This window comes from Ictidomys tridecemlineatus, chromosome 6 (genome assembly GCF_052094955.1).
Source record: "Ictidomys tridecemlineatus isolate mIctTri1 chromosome 6, mIctTri1.hap1, whole genome shotgun sequence".
NCBI lineage: Eukaryota > Metazoa > Chordata > Mammalia > Rodentia > Sciuridae > Ictidomys > Ictidomys tridecemlineatus.
Window position 1 is genome coordinate 161,939,654 of NC_135482.1, and position 21,452 is coordinate 161,961,105.

The 21,452-nt window shown below is 37.7% G+C and overlaps 1 pseudogene; it reads right to left on the bottom strand.

The window, feature by feature from the left end:
* Nucleotides 1–11,422: 11,422 nt before the first annotated feature.
* LOC120888460 (thymosin beta-15A pseudogene) lies at nt 11,423–12,279 on the bottom strand (annotated as a pseudogene).
* Nucleotides 12,280–21,452: the final 9,173 nt, after the last annotated feature.

Here is a 21,452-nt window from a genome sequence, read left to right on the forward strand (position 1 = left end):
GTGAGTCATTTGTTACCCAGTAGCCTCAAGCTTCCTGGAATGACTTAAAAATTCCAAAACCCTAGGCAATGACATTGAAACACAACTTTCAATATTATTGACCCGCTCAGCCATTTCTAGACATACAGATAATGTGGTCACAGGGTATATCATCACAAGAGAGGACAAGAGCACAATGGGGAGACCAGAAACTGAAGAGGCACTTTTCCTATTGAGCCCTTCCTTAATGTTTTTCAAAGATCAGATACATTTTTTTTTCTTTTACTTTTAGTGGGAAAATTTCAAATGTAGACACAAAAGTAGAAACAATAGTTTAATAAATTCTTATGAACGCATTCAACTTTGCTATTCACAATGTTTTGCCTTTCTCATTTTTCTATGCCTCTTTGTTTTTATTTCTGCTAGAGTATTTTAAAGCAAAAGCCAAACATTCATAACATTTCACCCATAAATACTGTAATATATATCTCTTTTTTAAAAAAATCACAACACTATTATTCTCAACAAAATTAACAATAATTCTTATTGTCTAATTCATACCTAAATCTCCATTCAGATTTCCTTGGTTGGCTAAAAAAATGACTTTTTTATACTTGGTTTGTTCAATTGGGATCTAAGCAAGGTTTTTACTTTGCATTTGGTTGTTGTGTTACATCCCTTAAGTCTGTGTTAATCTGTTTCTCTCCCCTTCTCCATCTTCCAGCCGTATGTGTATACACACACACACACACAGTGCACATACACTTATGAGTGTGTAAATCACACTCAGCTATATCCTCAGCCACTTGCTGATGGAAAAATAGGGTCACATTCCTGTAGAATTTTCTACATTCTGGATTTTTCTGATTGAATCTTTATGTCATTTTGAATGTCCTCATATCCTCTATGTTTTTAGAAAACATAGAACTAGAGGAGGGATTCAATTTGAGTTATTTATGTATTTATTCATTGGCAAGAATATTTCACTGGCTGCAATCTTCCTATTGCATCAAATTAATAAGAAGTGATTTTAAACTTAATTAATGGGTTCACTTAGGCCTTAATAATTTTATTTAACATTCTTAATTATGAATGTAATATATTCATTGTAGAAAAATTAGAAAACATGGATAGTGCTAAAGATGAGAATAAAAAGCAAATATATTCCTACAATCCAAAGATGACCACTGTTTCATATTTGGTGTATGCTTTTCCAGTTGTTGTTGTTTTTCCCAATCAATTTTGAAATTTTCGCCTTTCTCAGCCCTTTTATATATCATCCAATAAGCCCTTTAGTTAACAAATACTTTGGGATGCCTATTGTTTTTGTGGTTCTGGAAATAAGAAGTGAGGGAGAAAATATAGTTTAAGTACCTGCTATGTAGTAGGTACATGTAGCAGGTACATGTTTTTATATTATTTTTCACTTATCTTCACAGTGACCTTGTCAGAGAAGTATTATATTCTCATTTTATTTAAAAAAGGAGATTGAGATTCAGACTTTTGGAGTCTTACATGCTGAGTCTAAAGAATCTTAGAGTCTTCTAAGTCCGAAGGCCTAACATTCATTTCCTTCCCAAATGTTCTAGTCATTTAAGAACATATATAGGATCATGAAAAGACTTAGTTGCTTAAAATGCTTGAGAGATTTTATTTGCTATTTAGCCAGGACATTTCATTTAGGCATGTGAAAACAAAGTACAGGGAGTTCTCCATTTTCATAGATTGAAAACAAAAGTTTTTCCTGTTTTCCATATTCTGTTTCTTACTGTTGATCTTTTCTTGTGGTACTGGCTGTTAGTTTTTAACTTAAAGTAAGTAAAGAAATAGAAACATGGGCAAAAATCTTTGATGGAGGACATTGAGTTTGGGATTGTCTATAAATCTTACACCAACTCTTAATCATATAAGTTTGTTCAAAGGAGCTCAGAATATTGGAATTAGAAAATATCTCTGATTACCTCCTGGAACATTCTTCATACAAATGCAGAGTCCAAAGGTCCAGTGGATTTAGTTCTTTTTCAGCAGGCCACCCACCTGTTCTTATATCAAGGCATGACTTGAACATTATCCTTCAGGTAACAACCTGTGACCATGGTGTGACCTTAACCTGTTCTGAGCATTTTTCTCTCAATCAACGAAAGGAAATGTTTAAATATTCTTTATTATTACCTTTAGGGTGGGCACTGGAATTACTGGATTCAGAAGCACTTCCTACTCTTGTAAAACACGTGCCAAGAATGGTTTCCTACTATTGTGAAAGCTGAGGGCCAGGATACGAAAAGGGATGTCAAACAGGGAGAGAAAATACATTTTAAATAAGCCGATGGTTATATTTTTTCTTGAGTTCTTTATTTTAACATAATTGTCTACATGGATAAATTTAAATTCGTGTGCCTTCTAAGAATCATTCAGCTGGGTGTGGTAGACACTCCTGTAATCCCAGTGACTCAGAAGGCTAAGGCAAAAGAATCCCAAATTTGAGGCCCGCTGGGCAATTTAGTGAGACCCTGCCTCACAATAACAATAGAAAAGGGCTAGGTAAATAGTGGTAAAGCACCTCTAGGCTCAATCACCAATGTTACACACACACACACACACACACACACACACACACACAGGCTTTTTGAAAGAGAAAGAACCAATCAACCTTTAGTTCTAAAAGAAAGGTAGAAACAGAATAAACTTGTTTGTAATGCTACTAATCATACTTTTTTTTAACAGACATACTTAACTATAGAAAAGTACAAATGTGTAAAACTCATTAGAAAAAACTAAAAATCTTTCATCATGCTATACTTCAAAATGCAACCGTGAAGTTTAGAAATAAATGGCAGGAAACAGCTAATTGTTCATTCAGCAACAAGCTCTTGGGACAATGGCTTAATGCAGCTAGATGTTGTGGTTTGTATCCAGTTTCCTACCATTTCATATAAACATTGCCTCTCTGTTTCCTTCATGGATAAATTTAACCTGAAAATCAGTCTCAGTGTCTCCAGTGCTGTCCTGTTTGTAGGGCAATAATCAGTGCACAGGTTTTTGACACTCTGTGGCTACAGGATATCTTTCAGCAGCCATGTGCATTAGTTGCCCGTTTTCTAATGTTATTTCTGGACTGTGTACAGGGACTGATGGTACCATGTGGTTCCTAGCTATTTTTTCTGGCTTCCGGGCAATTGAAATGCAGGGAACTATTTGGCTTCACGGCATTTGACAGAAGGGAACAGATTTACTAGACAAGGTTGAAAACAAGCATGTCATTGTGGACTGAGAATAAATAGACATAAATATAGTATCTTTTTTCTATGCATATCCAATAGTAAAGAATAATATCAGATACCATTCATATTTAAGCGAAAAGTTATTTGATACACACCAAGTTAGATGCATCCATCCACCAACTTCAACAATTATTAGCTTCTAGCCAGTCTGATGTCAACTATGTCCCCACCCGCTCCCCCCAATCTATGTTAAAGAAATCACAGACAAGTTATTTTACCTATAAATATTTTAGTATTTATCTCTAAAAGAGAGGGACTTTAAAAATTCAACAATACCACACCAAACTGAAAAAATAGAAAACAATAATTTAATGTCATTAAATATACAGCTACTATTAAAACTTCCTGAACAGTCTCACAAGTACTTTGTTTTCTTTTTGAAGTATGTATATTTGAATCTGTTTCTAAATAAAATCCATACATTGTAGTTGACTGATAATGTGATTTAAATTTAAAGTTTCTAATTGTAATCAATTAAACAAAACTTAAAATTGATCATTTTAAGCATTTTAAACTATACAGATCAGTAGTGTTCAGTACATTTGCTTGTGACATACCAGTCATCTCCAGAATTCTTCTCATCTTGCAAAAATGAAACTCCATATCCATTAAGAAACAACTCTCCATTCCTGTAGCCCCTGGAAACCACCATTCTACTCCCTGTCTGTATGAATTTGACTACTCCAAGTACCTCATATAATAAGTGTGACCATATACTATTTGTCTTGTGACTGGCTTATTGCACTTAGCATAATGTTTTCAAGGTTTATCCATGTGTAGCCTGTGTCAAGATTTCTTCCTTCTTTAAGGCTGAATAATATTCCATTGTATGTGTATACCACATTTTGCTGATTCATCTATCTGTCAACAGACATTTGGAGAATTAACCTGTTTATGACATTGGGTTCTAATTACTGTATAGTTTATAGTTCATTTAGGCCAGTGAATCCGAATTACCTGGAAGGTTTGTTAAAACACAGACTACTCCCAAAGTTTCTGATTCAGCAGGTTTTTGATGGGGCCCAAGAATTTGCATTTCTAACAATGCCCAGGTGCTGCTGCTGGTAGTGATTCAGGCCTGTACCTTAAGAACCATTGCCATATATCTTTGAAAATTTAGAAAATGTTGGTTAGGTTTCCTCAAAAACAAATAGAAGAGGATGTAGTTCAGTGGTAGAGTGCTTGCCTAGCATGCATGAGGTCCTGGGTTCCATCCCTATCACATCAAATCAAACAAACAAAACAAAGCTATAGAACATATGATATTATTTCCATTCCATTAAGATTTATTTCAAATAGCATATGTAAACAAAAAAGCAAACAGAAATATAAAACTGACAGGTTTTTTTTTAACTAGAGTAGATATAGTTATTTATATCCTTTGTCCCACAATCTTTGAAATCAGGAGGCAGGATGCGGCAAATCCATTTATGATATTTGAGGAAGGAAAACATTTAAAGGTCCTTTATCTCCCTCTAGCCTCTAATTCAAATTTTGCAAGCTGGACACTTGCCCAAAAAAGTAATTAAAGAGAGTCCTAAAATTTGACATTGATTTACTGAGTAGAAAGCTGAATGAAGGGCCATTTAAATAATACATAAATATAGTGATTCAAATGTACATTTGGAGGATACTAAAGAACCCTGATGAAAAGTAAGGGGGAAAGATTGGAAAGAAGGCTTCTTTGTTTCATCTGTGCCATCTCTCTTTAGTTTAAATCCAATTGCATATCCACCCTGACAGTATTAGGTACCCCTTCTTCTATTTAATTGTAGACTACAGGGTGAATCCTAAACCGTGGGGTTGGATTGGGAATGTATAGAGACAGGAGATGTCATAGCATTTTCCTTTCCAAGGGGGTAAAGCTTTGTTACTGCTTTTTCATAGGGGCATGACAAGAAATGGCAGCCAAGAAAGTGACTCATTCCTACCTTGATTTCCAGTTTATATTGAGGAGAATGTGGGAGACCGGACCACCTCTCTTGACCCTTATGCTGTCTGACTTGGCAGCACTTCAAATGCTAGTCAATACCCATGTCCCCCAAACCTATCAACAACTGGATGAAGGTCATCTGTTCTCCATCATTTCTACTGTAAATCTAGGATGGTGGTTCTCAAAGTGTGAACTGAAGATTCCTGAGATTACCTGAGATCCTCAAAGGAGTCCTTGAGGACTATTTCTTGATCATTTTAAGACATTTCCCCTATTCACTCTTATTCTGTCAAGAATACAGTGGAATTTTCCAGAGACTATGACAGGTGTTATTGTAACTTGCTGAATACAGAAGCAGATATAAGAATCCAGTTCTCTTATACTGAGAGATTTCCTAAAATATAATGCCACACTCCTCATTAAGTTTTCTTGTTTTAGAAAGTAATCATAAAATCATATTATTTCTGTTAACACGTTAATGACCTTATTATTATTTCAAGTAAATTAACAAAGTATATTTTAAAATTTCCTTAAGTTTTCATTTCTAAAATAGCAAATATTAGTACATATAACCTATATTAAGCAAAAAGCCTCAATAAAATTTATGAATATAAAAGGATTCTGAAACCAAAATGTTTGAGAACTGCCACCTTAGGATTGTTTAAACCTCTCTGGGGCACATGCAATTTGCCTCGAAGTTATCCAGTCATCATCCAATGTCACAACAAGGTCCTATACTCAATTTCCATTGTCAGTCAATCCTCACTATCAGGAAGCAGTAGTGTCAGGATGGTTAAGAACTATGCACAAAGAGTACAGGTTCAAATTTCTTCTTGGACAATTATTGGGTTTGACCAATTTACTTTGCCCCTCAAGTGTCTCAGATTTCTCATCTATTAAAGGGGTGCACGGAAGTCAGTTTGTGAGAACTGAATGAGAAACCACATATTATATGTTATCTGAAATGGATGGACTTTTAAAAAGTTCTAGGTGATGACCTCATTATAATGATTAAAAAGAAAAAGTAACGTGAATCTCAGCTTGTTTAATATCCTTGAAAAAGAGAAATAAGAGACATCCTACAGGTCAGTAAATGTCTGGTTGAAAAAGTACAGTGGATGAGAGAGAATGGGCTACACTGGTCAGTTCAATCTTGCCAGAAAAGGGTTTTGATTCCTCACAGTTTATTGTCAAACCTTGTTTCCCTAAGTCTGAGGAACCTCCACTTTTGTCGTAGTGACCTTGGGCTAGAAGAACCAAAAGGAAGTTGACTTTGAGGTGATGGACACACCTGGACAGAGCCTTGTAAGAGTGGGCTTGCTGAGTTTCATATCTTGCTTGTACACATGATGCTTTGAAACCCACTCTGACCCCTTCTAACTCTGGCCTAATAACAGGCCAAGCAAACAAAAATGGGGCCCAGTGCCTCAACCGGCCACCACAGCCATCCCAAGGGGGGACATCCATGGATGAGCACCTGCCACCTGAAGTGGGATATTAAAAAGAAGTTGGTTTCTTTTCTCAGCTTTGGGTTGTATCCAAATACCCACTTGCTAGATTTCTTTTATTTTCAAAATGTCTAATGTTCATGTGCTTACTTTGATAGAACCTAGTGAGTGGAATATGGAGAACTGGAATCCTTTTATGTCAATTCCTATCTTGGGAGCTGGGGATATAGCTCAGTTGGTAGAGTACTTGCTTAGCATGCACAAGACCCTGGGTTCAAACCCCAGCACCACAAAAAAAAAAAAAAAAATTCCTATCTTGGTTCTGAAGCATTCTGTAGTATTTGTTTCTTCTTGGACAACAAACTGAACTTGCCACTTGCTTCTATCTATGTCTGTCTTTTGTGTTACCAGCCCTGCTTCTTCTAAGGACTTATGTTATTTTCCAATTTCTAGGAAATTGGGGGAATCTTAATAAAAGGTGGGGAATCTTACATACCCTACATGCAGAAAAAGTTCTATGTTAGCATTAAAAAAAAAAAAAAGACTTGTTCTTAGATCTATTGTTCTAATACAGGTTTAGTGCCCAAACTGCCAACAGCCAAGCCCTGTGTTTTGCTCTAAGTAGTTTGATAATACCATATTCTAATTTTAACTATGGCCAAAGTCTCACATAGAATCAATCCTCTGTTGGACTGGGAGGAAAATTATTAGCTTCCTATGAACATAAGCACATCTCCTGAGGGAGTCCTATACATACCTTTAGGTAGGCTTTTGTAGGAGTCTGGTGATTTCATTCACCGGCACTCTATAACCTTAATCTCCTGGACCCATACAGAGGTTGACCCAAACTTTACTGTGTGACTAAGCTCAAAAGTCATTCACTCACCCTCTCCCAGGAGTGGCAGCAAGCCCTCAACTTAATCAGGCAATAAAACCAACTGGAGTGGAAGTCTGACATCAATTCCAGTTTCCTTTATCCAGGGGCCTCAAGTACTCAAGCCTGACATCCCTACCCCTCCACATGCACGAATTCTGACCCCATCCTTGAGTCAGTGCAGCCCAGCACCATGGCCCAGAGAAGGCCCAGCTCTGTGTCTATTGAATGGTCTTGGTTCTACCTGATGAGGTCCCTATCTCTGATTTCGCCCTTTGTTCTTAGACACTGTTTCTGTGTATAGATTCATATGTAGAACCTTTGTATCTTACACAGGCTATCAAAGATTTGAGTGCACAGAGGGACTTCATTAACCAAAATGTGTCCTGCAAGACTGGCAACCAATCAGCCCAAGGATTGACCTGGTGTCACAAAGATTTTGTGAAGGGCTCCTCCTCCTGGTGAGACTTGTCATGCAGAAGATACTGGGCTTGGAGGTCCAGACAGGAGACTACAAAGGTGTAATCACATCAGACAGTGATGCAAATGACCAATAACTGGTCCCCTCCTGTCCATTCCTTCCCTTGTCTCAATTTTCTACACAGCAGTCAGGAAATCTGATACCGGCTTCCTTGGTTTAAAGCCCTTTCCTGTGTCCTACACCGTGGCCTGCATGACCTTGCCAGACAGGTAGCCTTCTTGCTTGCTGTACTTCTACCCCCCAAGCAGGAACCCCAAGGCCTTTCCACAACCAGTTCCTTCCTTTGACACTTCAGCTCATTAATTCCCATATTTGCTTGAGTTCAACTCCAATTACTTCCTCAAGGAGTTACCCTTGAGTTCCCAGAGCAAAACACTCTGCCATGACACCTTTTCTAGCTTTACATCCCATTCCTTCCCAGTTCATAGTGACGACTTTGAGTAATTTTCATGTCTGCCTCCCCTGTCAGCTTGCATGCTTCATGAAGGTGGGATCTATGGTTATATATAGGTTCCCCCTGGAAGGATTGGGATGTACCACAGTGGTAGAATGTCAGCATGCACGAGTCCCTAGGTTCCATCCCTGGTACCACATTAAAAAGGAAAAACAATGAGCTGGGATTGTGGCTCAATGGTAGAGCGCCTGACTGGCACGTGTGAGGCACTGGTTTCGATCCTCAGCACCACGTAAAAGTAAATAAATAAAATAAAGGTATCATGTTCATCTATAACTAAAAGTATATGTATTAAAAAATAAAAAGGAAAAAAAAAAAAATAAAAAAAATAAAAAGGAAAAGGAAAACCAAACTCTCTGGGTCCTGAGTATTCACATGTAGAGGTTTGATAAATATTTATTAGATGGATAAAGCAACAAAACTAAATCTGGGAAAGTTACTATTGTAGGCTGTACCAGCTGGTGGCTACAGATGTAGTTCTATAACTTCATGCACTTTCAGCAGCTCTGTCACATTTGTGACAGCTAGACATTTTTTTTTCCTTTTGTGTGACATGTAGATATTAGACAGCTGCAGAAGTGGGTGGCTGACTTCTCCAGTTCCTTCACCTCAGTTTCTGTCTCCTTCCCTCTGACCCACCCCAAGTAAGACACACATTCAAGTACACACACACACACACACACACACACACACACACACAGAACTTGTATACAACCTAACCTCACAATGACAGGTTTGGTACTCTGGCTTCTTAAATTTCACACACACACAAATTTTTCTGTATTTATTTAGAAAGAGCTGTTGATTGTCCTCATTCTGTTTTTAAAAAACAATTACAGGTGTGCTGGCGCATGCCTGTAATCCCAGCGGCTTGGGAGGCTGAGGCAGGAAGATCAAGAGTTCAAAGCCAGCCTCAGCAACTTAGCAAGGATATAAGCAACTTAGTAAGAGCCTGTCTCTAAATAAAATATAAAAAGGGCTGAGGATGTGGCTCATAGGTTAAGCACCCCTGGGTTCGGTTGCCAGTATCTACATAAATAAATAAAAATAGAAAACAATATCAATCAGAAAAAAAAACTTTTTAAAAGATTTAGACATTTCCTGAAAGTCTGTCTTCCTAGAAATCTTAATGGAAACTTCACATTGAGCTTTACCTAGCATGTTCGAGGCCCTAGGTTCAATTTCCAGAACTGCAAAACAAAACCCAAGCTTTCACATCCCTCAGAAGAATTTTCCAAAAGCATGCATGTTTTTCACTCACACTTCAATCTCCTTGAACTTCACTTAATGTCTAGCGTTTTTTTTTTTTTTTTTCCCTAAAAAGATTCTAAGCTGCTTGAGGAGAGGGTATGAATCTTTGGCTTTCTGTTCCCCAAACACCTGTGCACAAAAAGGGCCTATCAAAATTTTCCTGATTGTTTTCAGAAAGAGAAAATCAATTGAAAAAGACAAGAAAATGAGCTAACACTTAGAAGAAGTTGTTCCACAAATTGTGCATCCTATAATTGCATATCTTATGGCAAATGAAAATGATGACTATAAACAAGAAGATATCCTGTCCTCTACCCCTTGAAATAAAAGCCATGTTAACTATGAAAAGTTATCTTTCATACCAGAAAGTTGTTAGATTTGGAAATTATCTTTTTTTTTAATATTTACTTTTTTATTTTTAGGTGTCACAATATCTTTATTTTACATTTATGTGGTACAGAGGATCAAACCCAGTGCCCCGTGCATGCTAGGTGAGCACTCTACCACTGAGCCACAACCCCAGCGCCCGGAAATTATCTTTTTAATGGAAAATTCTTTCCACAAACTGCTCTAGATTAAATAGTCCTTATGGTGTTAAAATTCTATGATGGCCAACTTTGGCTCATATGCAAACGATACCTTTTCTCTTATCTCATTAGTTCCCATAAACCCCATAAGGAGGACTCAGAGCACAAACAATCATGTAGAAGTCATTGTAATATGAATCAGTGAAAAGTTTTTTGATTTCAGACTAAAAATTCTCTGAGCTGAGGGGAAAGAAAAATCCAAATGGCAAAGAAATTGAGAACTTACCCTGATGAGTCACCGAGAGAAGCACTGAGCTTGCCCTGTCGGGAAGAAGAACATGACACACACAACTACTTGTTTGTGGAACTGAGAGGAGAGGCTATCTAGAATTTTCTCAGGTTGAGACCCAAAGAGATTCCAGATCTCACAGGAGAAGGGCTGTGTGGTAGATAGGATAGTGGAACAGCATCCAGAGTCCCATGTATCAAAGTGTGACCTGGAAGCATGTGGATGATTCTGTGGCCTGAAATTGCCACATGGGATCTTAGGTAGCACCTCAGTTTCTCTGATTCAGCAGAATAGTATGATGAATTCTTGTGCACTTCTGCCCCACCCTGGGCAGTATGGAAGTTAAAGAATACTTGTCAAATGGCAGGAGACTCTAATGGGATCATGGGGACCATGCAGCAATCACCTGCATGTCAGTAAACAAGTACTAAATGGACGATAGATGGCCTAAATGACAGCTGGACTGGTAACAGATCCTTGAGGACCAGGTGCCCCATCTCCCAATGCTTTGAAACTCCACAATTCAGATCTATCCCTCTGGTATGTGTTGACTAAATGTAAGTTATTACCACGTTGAGGTTAAAGACTTGAAATAGTTTTTTTAAAATCAAGGAAAAATAAAATTACTGTTCCTTACATAGCTGAGTTTGTGGGGTGAAATTTGGAACCATTACACAAACCTCTTTTAGAACACTAATGTCAATGTCCCATATTTATATATGTGAAGCCTATTTTGTGGACAAAGTACTTCTTTTATCAACATATGCCCTAATTGTTGAAAAACAAAGCTGAGTGGGTCATGGGTACTGAGTGACCTAGTAGGAGAATAGTGGATATTTCAGGGGAAAGAAGAGGGGTATTTGGAAAAAGTCCTCTTTCTAACTTAAAGATAAAAGACAGTTAAGAGAAAAAAATTAAGGAAAAGAGCCAAATGAATGTCCAGTGTTGCTTTTGTTTTCATTATGATTCTTATACAGAATTCATGGGATTTCCTGTGAAATTTTCTAGCACATTCTTTAAACCACTGGAATTGTTTTGTATTTATTATTTTATTGGATGTTAGAAATAAAAATAAACTGCAAGAAGCTGAAAAGGCATGTAACTTCATGAATATTAAGAAGCAATGGAGGTACCCATTCTAAGTTAAAATTGGCTTGCCTTATACGGGTTGCAAAGACAACACACACAAAGATCATCAATGGTGGTGAGATTATTGATGGCATCTCTCATCTCTTATTTATGTGTACCAATGAGTTGTTTAAAAATAAATTTAAAGGAACATTGACTAGTGTTGACCTCTTAGCCAGGGAGGACAGGTGCGAAGCCATAGGTGCCAAAAATTTCTACAAACACACAGGTTTACAAAAAAACAAGCCTAAAACCAAGACTCTTCAGCAAAGTTGAAATTTGCTCTTGGGAGGAGATCCCCATTTTGTGACGTTGGGACACACTCCTGCTCCTGCTGGATAATTTCCTTTAAGGGAAGAGTATTTTTTCTTCAGTATTACTTTTCTTCAGTTTTGACTTGTTAAACTTCTGCACTTTGGACAAAGCTGGTTCATCACTCATCTTGACTGAAAGAAAGACTGAAGGCTTGAGTCTAGCGTATGGCCATCTATTCACTGCTGTCCTATTCACTCTGGGTCAGGCCTGAAGCTGGAATTTTATCTGAGGTGTGGAAAAGACAACACTATGTTTAAAATCAGGTTGAATTTCTGGCTATGTTGGTTAATAGATGTGTGACCTTGAGAAATCTCTTAACTTCTTTGAATCTCAATTTCTTCGATTATAAAAGGGATCTATATACACATCCCATTGAATTCTTGATAGAATTGAACTGTATCCTGAAAGAGCTTTGTAAGTGGTAAAGAATTTAGAAATTAAACAAACAAACAGAAAAACCCTGCACCATGTAGTGGAGGAGACAATGCAATAAGAGATCATTTAAATGTACAGGACATCTGGGGTTGTAAAACTGACTGCTCAATACAAGGACTTTAGACATGATGAGGAAAAGTGCCTTAAAAACGTGCCTCTTCTGGAAATGTCTTTCAGAAAACAGGAAGGGCGGGGGAGGAATTATCTGGACATGGGAGGAAAACCCAGATAACTTGGGTTGAAGTCTAGTACCTACAACACTGAACTCTGCACCACCTATTTTTTGCTCCCTTGCCTTGGAGATCTACTTAGAATTAGGACAGGTTACATTGTCCTGCACTTATAGCTTCAGAATAGGACAGTCAGCAAATGCCTTCAATATAAGAAATTAACACTAATTGGGCTTTAGAAATTAATATTCTTTCAACTTCTAGAAATCCTTCTTAGATATAACCCTTACTGTGAAAAGCCTCTGCTATTGGTTCAACTAGCATTTCTTGCTTTGTGACATCTCTGGAAGTTCGAAATTCCTGTGAGAAAAATCTTTTGTCACTACCCTTTGAAACCCAAGAATTAGGAAGCAAGCTTCACCTCAGGTGAAGCTTCAGGTGACATGCACTAAGGTTAGAAACAACAGCAGTCTTCTAAATTTAGTACGGTGTCTTCTAGTTGTTAAGCGACATGAAGAGAATTCCCTCCCTCGGAGTTCTTGTGGAGTAGTGTTTGGTAGGAACATTTTGCTATGTTACTGGGGGTAGGGATGGTATCTCAAAATCGCATGATCATGGTGCACATGATGGCCACTAAACTGTCTTCTCAGGAGAGTAGTACACCTTATTAACTAGAGCATTTGAAGTTTCATGGAAATTTTTGATTGGTTTAGAATTGTGGGTTTGGGAGTTGATGCCAAGCAGAGGTCAACATTTTGTGCAATAGAGAGGAAATATATTTGAATGGGAAAAAAAAAACATGAAGGACTCCAGTGTCAACAAAACTGGGGCATTATTGGGGAAAGAATATTAAAAAGAAACTCTCGGGAGTGGGGAAACAAGTGTGGATTTGGATTTGGTTTGGGAGTTTATTGTTTTCTCTCTTTCTTTTTTGTGGTACTTGAGATTGAACCTGAAATGCTTGACCATGACACCTTTTAAAATTTGAGACATGGTCTCATTAAGTTATTGAGGCTGGCTTTGAACTTGTGATCCTTTTGCCTCGGCCTCCTGAGTAGCAAGGATTATAAGCATGTACCACTGCACCTGGCTCCCAAGTGTAGATTTTGAAGAATAGATATATTAAGAGGGATTCTCACAAATATTTTATTTTGAGAAATTTCAAACCTTTGGAAAAATTGCAAGTATAGTATCATAAAGACTCATATGTCCTTATACGTGTATATACGTATATAATGAGAGCATACACCTGTACAAATATGTACATATATTCATTTTCTGTATGGCTATATAGAAAGATCAATAGCTATAGGGAGAAATGTGCACAGGTATATAGTTTTTGAATCATCTTTATAGATATCATGACTACTAAATACTTCAGCATGTATTTCCTAAGAGCAAGGCCATTCTCCTATGACTACAATATAGTTTATTCCACTGAGGAACTTAAATTTGATACAACACAATATCTAATGCATATCCAAATTTTCCTATTGCCCCAGTAAGACTCTTATACATCTCCACCTTAAAAGAGATTAAAACATAGTTTCCTCATTCAACATAAACAGCATTTCCATTTTTTTTTCTACAAATTAATCAAAACCAACTACATTTCCCATTAATACTTTTATGCCAGTAATTTATTTGGGGGAACTTACACATGTTGCACATCCGGATTAGTAGAGGGTAAAATAGAAAAAACAGAATTTAGCAGCAGGGAACCTGATTGTCATTGATTACATTTGAAAAAATGAACTTATTCTGTTCCCTGGGATGCTGATCTTTTTCTCTAATATCATATTTTAATCCTGCCCTCTCTCAGTCTTCTCAGTATGTGATAAGTTTCTTATGGTGCTTGTCTCCCAGATATTACTATTAAATAATATAAACAACTTGCTCTCAGTGGTCTTTTTTTTTTTAAGTACTTTAGTTTTAGAGCAGTTTTAAATTCACAGAAAAGTTGAGAAAACAGTACAGTTCCATGTATTTTCCCACCCCCTGCTTCATATACTTTCCCTTGTTATTAACTTCTTATGTTAGCATGGTAATTAACCAATACTGATTCATTATTATTACCTTTAAAAGTCCATACTGTATTCAGATTTCCTTAGTTTTACCTAATGTCCTTTTTCTGTTCAAAGATCCCATCTAGGATATCAAATTACATTTAATTATTCTTTCTCCTTAGACTCTTTAAGCTGTGATAGTTTCTCAGACTTGGTTTTTGTGCCCTTTATAGTTTTAAGCTCAAAGGTCATTGATAATTCAATTTGTTCACATTGTTTAGCAGAGCACCCCAACAAATATTATTTTGATATAAGTAATACTTCTATGAAAACCAACCCTGTTTTTCTAAGTAGTATGGTGGTAAGGTTGATAAAGGTATCTTTGAAACTTCTTTGAACAGGTTTGGTTGTGTTTAGGTCACACTGTGTTTATTTATTGATTATAGATGGGATAGGAAGTCATAGCATTTATTGGTGGGATGATTTTCTTTGGGTGGATTGAATCAATGAAGCTTAAGGCAAAAAGACTAAGAGGATGGAACCAGTCAGAATGTGCTTTTTCCTTTGGAACCTGATGCTCTTACAGATCTCACATGACAGCAGGTAGTCTACATTTTTCTCTTTATCTTTGGATTAAGATAAAGCATCTTGGGGTAATTTGGTTCAAGATAGACTACTATCCTTTTACAAACAGATAGTTCTTTGTACTTCATTTTTTTCTTTCTTTTTTAAATTGAGATGCAATTTACCTATAGTGATAAAGATACCTTTTGAGTGTATAGATACAACGTTTTGACAAATGAATATACCTCTATGACCAACACCCTAAGACACAGAATATGTCAATAATTGTAGAAAGTGATCTCATACCCTTTCCAAATCAATGCCTGCCACAATCTCTGGAGCATCCATTGGTCCAATTTCTTTCACCACAGATTAGGTTTGCCTGTCCTAAAATTTCATATAAATGGATTCGTACTGTTAATACTTCTTTGTGTCTGGTTTTCTTAACATGTTTTTGATATCCATTCACGTTTTGCGAGTATCAAAAGTTCATCTCACATTACTGCTGAACAGCATTCTTTGTACTGTAATAATACACCACAATTTTTCATGAATTCTTGTATTGATGGAATTAGTTTTTGTCTGATTTTTGGTTATTATAAAATTGTTGTGAATGTAAGAACATTGTATGGGTCTTTTTGGGAGACCTGCTTTCCATTTCTCTTGGTTATGGAATTGCTGAGTCATATGGTCGGTGTAAGTTTAATGTTATAAGAAAATGTCAAACCATTTTCAGGGTGATTGTGCCATTTCATTAGGTATCTCTTGTTGCATAAAAGAACTTGCCACAAACTTGATAGCTTAAGCAACACACATTATCTTAGGTTTTATAAGGCTGGGCACAGCTTTGTGGATATTTGTAAGGCTGCAATCAAGGTGTTGGTCAATACCGAGTTCTCAAATTGCATCTCAGTTGATAAAGGATCCATTTCCAAACTTGTGTGGTTGTTGACAGAATTTGCAATTTGCAACCAGAAGCTTTCTAAGTCATCTGATAAATGGGTTGGAGTTGCATTGCCAAAAACAGTAAATATTGCCCTTAGAACCCAAAGAGGCCCATAATGATAAGTTTTTTTTTCTTAGTGGCATTATGTGACAGGTGCAATTGTCCTTTATGTCAAGATGGTGTTCCCAGAATATGCAGTGCTGAATCCTAAAAGTTTCATCAATGTCCTTGATTACCTCCAATGGTATCTCCCATTTTGTGGTATGTGTGTGTTTTGCTAGGCCATTTAGACCATGCTGCTCAATGCGTACTCTACAAACAGATGTCTACACTGTCTACAAGGGGTCTATAGCCCATAGACAGTGAACACTTGTTTGTTCACATGGCAAGGTAAATTCAGAAACTGAAAATTTTGTGTTTAGAAATTTTTAGTAGTTTGATACTGCTGTGTTTTCTAAGCATTTTATCAGAAGACTCAGTGAGAAGGATATAAGTCATTTTGTTGGTTGTCAAACTTGTGGTGATTTGCATGTGCAGTAGGGTATATGCTAGTCAAGTTCAGTAATTTCCATAATATTGTTCTATGACAGATGAGAAAGAAAGAGAGTGTGGGGTGGGGAAGGCAAAGTGTGGTATGGTGGGAGGGAGAAAGTAAGGAAAAAAAACAAAGGAGAAAAAGAAAGAACAGGTCTGTCACCACAAGTGTTTGAGAAGCATTGATCTTGAGAACTTGCCCCTTTGTGCTCACTAGAACATAGGGCAGAAGAATTAAAATAGCCCTGGGGCTACATAGTGACCATGTGCTCCTACCCTTCATGCATATAAATCCTTCCTAATGATGGTAATGAGGAAAACCACTTATATCCAATCAATAACTACCTACAAAATGCCAAAGTCTATGTTAATCTGCTCCAAGATGATACTACATGCTGCAGGGCATATAACTACATGCTGCATATCTATAGGGAGTTATTACATGCTGCATGGCAGCTTCTGTTGGAATTACCATTGTGTTAAGTATATAGCCTTACACTGCCATCTGCCATGTCTCATTTTTGCAGGTGATAGACAGGAGAATCAAATGGGAATGTAATGAAAACAATAACCCACACAATCCTTTAAGTCTTTGATAGTCTTTGCAATTCTTCTAAGATGCTATCTTGCTTCTGATTTCCTATCCTCGATGAAGATGATAGTGGTGGTTTCAGAGACCTCTACCTGGCCCTCTTACACAATGGCTATTACTCCACAGATCAGGGAACCACTGTGACAGTTTTGTCAGCAAAGATTATCTATTCTAATTATATATCCAGTAACTTAACTATAGAACACATTCATGAACCCATTGGATTTATTGTGTTAGAGTGAAGCCAAAACTCCATTGGTCTCCATTCTAACTGGAGAATCATAATGGTAACAGTGTCTGCTCAGACCCTGAGTCTAACCATTCTCATTTTCCAGTGCTTGATTAACTTGGTAAATGGCCACAAATGCTTTTTAGGAACCATCTGCCAAAAGCTGTCATTGTATGATCTGCAGGCAATAGAAAACTTATAACAAGCTGGAGGTATACCTTCTGTCAGCCAGAGGGTTCAGGTCACCAGTGGATTGGAGCTTCTTATAGCTTATGGGAGCCAATTGTGTAGATCTCTTCTGAACTCTCTGTTTAGTGACATTGTGTTGGTAGCTTGAAATTGACCAAAGTAGGAATGTTACATCATAGAAACTGGTCAGTACTAAAATGTCCTTTCCCACACGATTTTCCCCTGAAACTGGTTATTTTTTCCCCCAGTAAATTACAAGGGGAGATTGGGGGATTCCCTGTTCTAAGTTTTGTCCATCCAAAGTCTTAGAGTAATACTCATTTCCTCTCCAGGACAAGATGTGGACCAAAGTGACCCTTCAAATCTATGCCTTTAAAACTCGTTTTCTCTTAAAATCAGACCCTAGGCCTGCTTTTAGTATAGCTTGCTTTAGATTATGGGAAATCACAGTCTTATTAAAAATTGCCAGGAGAGATAATCTGGCTATCATGGTATGCCTTAGAGTGACAGGTGACTGTCCTGAGACATCAGGATCTTTTGTAAGGTATACAATTCCATCAACAGAATCCAGCCCACCCCACAATTCTTATAATCATTGTTCTCATACTGTTCAAACATCATAGCCACCACTTATCCCACTCTCTACTTCAACTGCATCCCAAGTAGCCATATGTGGGAAGCCTTACCAACTATGATACTGCTGTGTGGCCCTAATTACTAACTACTTACCATATCCTGGATTTTTATTGCCATAAGATCAGTAAGTAACCCCACCCCAGTTTTCCAACCTGATGTCTGTAGAATACTCCTGGTGCCAAGTCTCTTACCTTGGGTCTTTAATATTACCACTTATTCTAGAAAATACAGCTTGAGTGCAGTTTGGGAGAAACAGGATGAAGATAAAGTGGATAGGCAGGGAGGAGGAGAAACTAATGCAATCATGCACCATATAATTATGTTCTGGTCAATGATGAAATGCATATGCAATGGAGGTTATATAAATTATATTACCTAGTGACTTTAAAGCTGTCTTAGTTTGTCTAGGTACACTGCATGATGTTTGTACAACGACAAAATTGCCTAATGTTACATTTTCAGAACTGTGTCCCTGTTGTTAAGCAATACATCACTATATAATACTAAATTAATAACCTAGCTAATGCTTGATGTCAAGCCCAACTGACTGCTCAGTATCATGGGAGTATATTTTAAGAGATCATTTGAACTACTGTTTCAGAATATTCTGTCTTGGTGGAGGGAGGCACAGGAATTTATCTGCTGCAATCATCTTTGTTGATTAAGGGTTTATCCCATGGGCATTAACACCTCTGCATTTCCAGGCTGCTCATCACTCAGGCCCAAGGATTAGGCATTGTTTCATTCCTGCTGGGCCAGAAGGTGAGCTGTGCTTGGCTTGGAAATGAGGGTGGGGAACCATCTAGATGCTTTCCTGTCAAGTCTCTTGCTGTACTGGGGCTGGGCAGAGCACCTGCAGAGTTGATTGCTGTGGAGGCAGCTGGGTAAAGCAAATGTTCAGTGGGCCTGGATTCAGGGGAAGGAGTTGGGTTTAAAGGTGACTTACACATTGCTTGGGTCTGACACACTACCTTTTCTGATCTTAATTTTCAGCATTTCGTTTCATTCCGTGTACATTCTTCCAATGAATTCTCCTTTTTTGCTAAGGTTAGCAGTAACCTATCTCTTTTTCATGAGTCTAATGAATTTTAGGCAATACAGTACACCCTCCTTAATGTTCTAAACACTACTGTGTACATGTTCGATGCTCAGTAAATGCTTGACAAACTGAAGAACTTTTTTGGGGGGACTGTGCCACTTATTGATTGTTGTATAATAGCCCATCCCAAAAATTAATGAGTAAAAAGCAATAGTGATTAATTGGCTAAGTGGTTCTTCTGCTGACCTCACTTGATGGATGGGGGGAGTCTGAACTCAGCTGGGATGCTAGATCTTTCTCCATGTAGTCTGTCATGCTCATAGGGACTCACTGATGCTTCCCACATGGTTTGGATCCAGAACACCACAAGCTCTTATGGAGGTACTATATACTTTAAGCTTGCTGAGATCCTATTGGCCAACAAGTCACAAGGCCAAGCCCAGCATCAATGTGGAAAGAGACTATATACAGGCATGCATATCGATCGACGTGATTCACCGGAGGCCATCAGTGTATCAGTCAACTGTGGGGAATGTCTTTGTCAAAGTGTCCAATTGATGGGTGTTTATATTACTACTTATGGCAGAGACTTCTGGTTGCCCCCTACTAGGTCTCGCTTGTATCCACATTAATAGAAATCCTGATTTTTAGCCACACACATGGCCTCTCAATATTTTATTTACTTGTATCCTCACAACTGGATGTGGCTTTGCGTCCAAGTTTTGATCAATGGGCTATAAGTGAAAATGTATTGTGGCAGTTTCCAGGAACTCCTCTTCAATGAGAAATGACATGTGCTCTGGCTTTTTCTTCACCCTTTCCCTCATCCTGCTGTCTAGAAAGTGCATGTGACTTTTGACTGCAATCTTGAACCTTAAGCACTGCCCAGGGATGGAGGAGTTGTGAGTTGCAGATGTCTGTGTCCTGAGGACTTCGTTGAGCAATACCTTTACTCAGCTCTGGAATTCCCATCTCTAAACTTTCACCTGGGATAAAAATAACCTTCTGTTTTGTTTAGTCTGTTGTTATTTTGGGTTCTGCTATTGATAGCTAACCTTTCTAGTTAACTGGCCCAATTATTAAAATACTGTCTCTGTATATCATTAGACATATACTGTGCTTGGAGTATGTGATTCCTTACCTTTAACTCACCTTACCCCAAACAGATCAGAGCAGCAAGCTGCTAGATTATTACAACTCAAGCCAATGAATACAGACACTGCACCAGAAGAAACCCTTCTATTTCCAGGTGCATGGTTTTCTCCCCAAGAGGAGAAACCTGCTGCTCTAGTTTGAATGTGTCCCCCCAATTTTTTTTGGAAACTTAATCCCAAATGCAATAGTGTTGAGTGTGAGACTTTGAAGAGGTGATTTGATTTTCATACCTCTTATTCATCAGGAAAGAAGGGCAATGTATCAGGTAGAAATTGTACAGATTTAAAACAGCGAATTAAGAGAAACCTGTATAGATCATCAAGTCATTAAGAAAACAAGATAAAAGGGAAGAAACTATAAAATGTTTGTATTCCTGTAAGCCAAAAGAGACAAATTCAAAACATTGGTGCTATCTGGCAAAGTGGGAAAAACTCTTAATAAGACCCAGCTGCAACTCCTACTTTTTGTTTCTTTGGTTAGGGGACACCTCATGTTAATAATACTATTGAGGAAAACCACAGGAAAATGAAATTATTAGGTTGTGTCCCATTCATTGTGGAGATAGGGGGCAGTGGGGAGAATGAGGGAAGGCTTTCGCATTAGATGATGGTTGGGATTTGAAGGGTTGTAAATAACAGGAGTTACCTCAGTCACAGCAAGTTCTTAGGTGATGCCTATCTGTGTAACTCCTGATGGCTTGCTTATAGAAAATGTCAACACTATGTTAGCTGCTGTCTTTTGTCTGTTTTATGTTGCTATGATAGAACTATAAACCACACAGTGTATAAAGAACAGAGATTTATTTATTAGAGTTCTTGAGGGCAGGAAGTCCAATTTTGAGGAGTCCATACTTGACAAAGGCTTTCTTGCTGTCTTAATATGGCAGAGGGCAATGCATGGTGACAGACAGCAAGAGGTGGCCAAATTAGCTTTTATAAAAACCCACTCCTATGATAACAATATTAATACATTCATGAGGGCAGAGACTATGACTTCA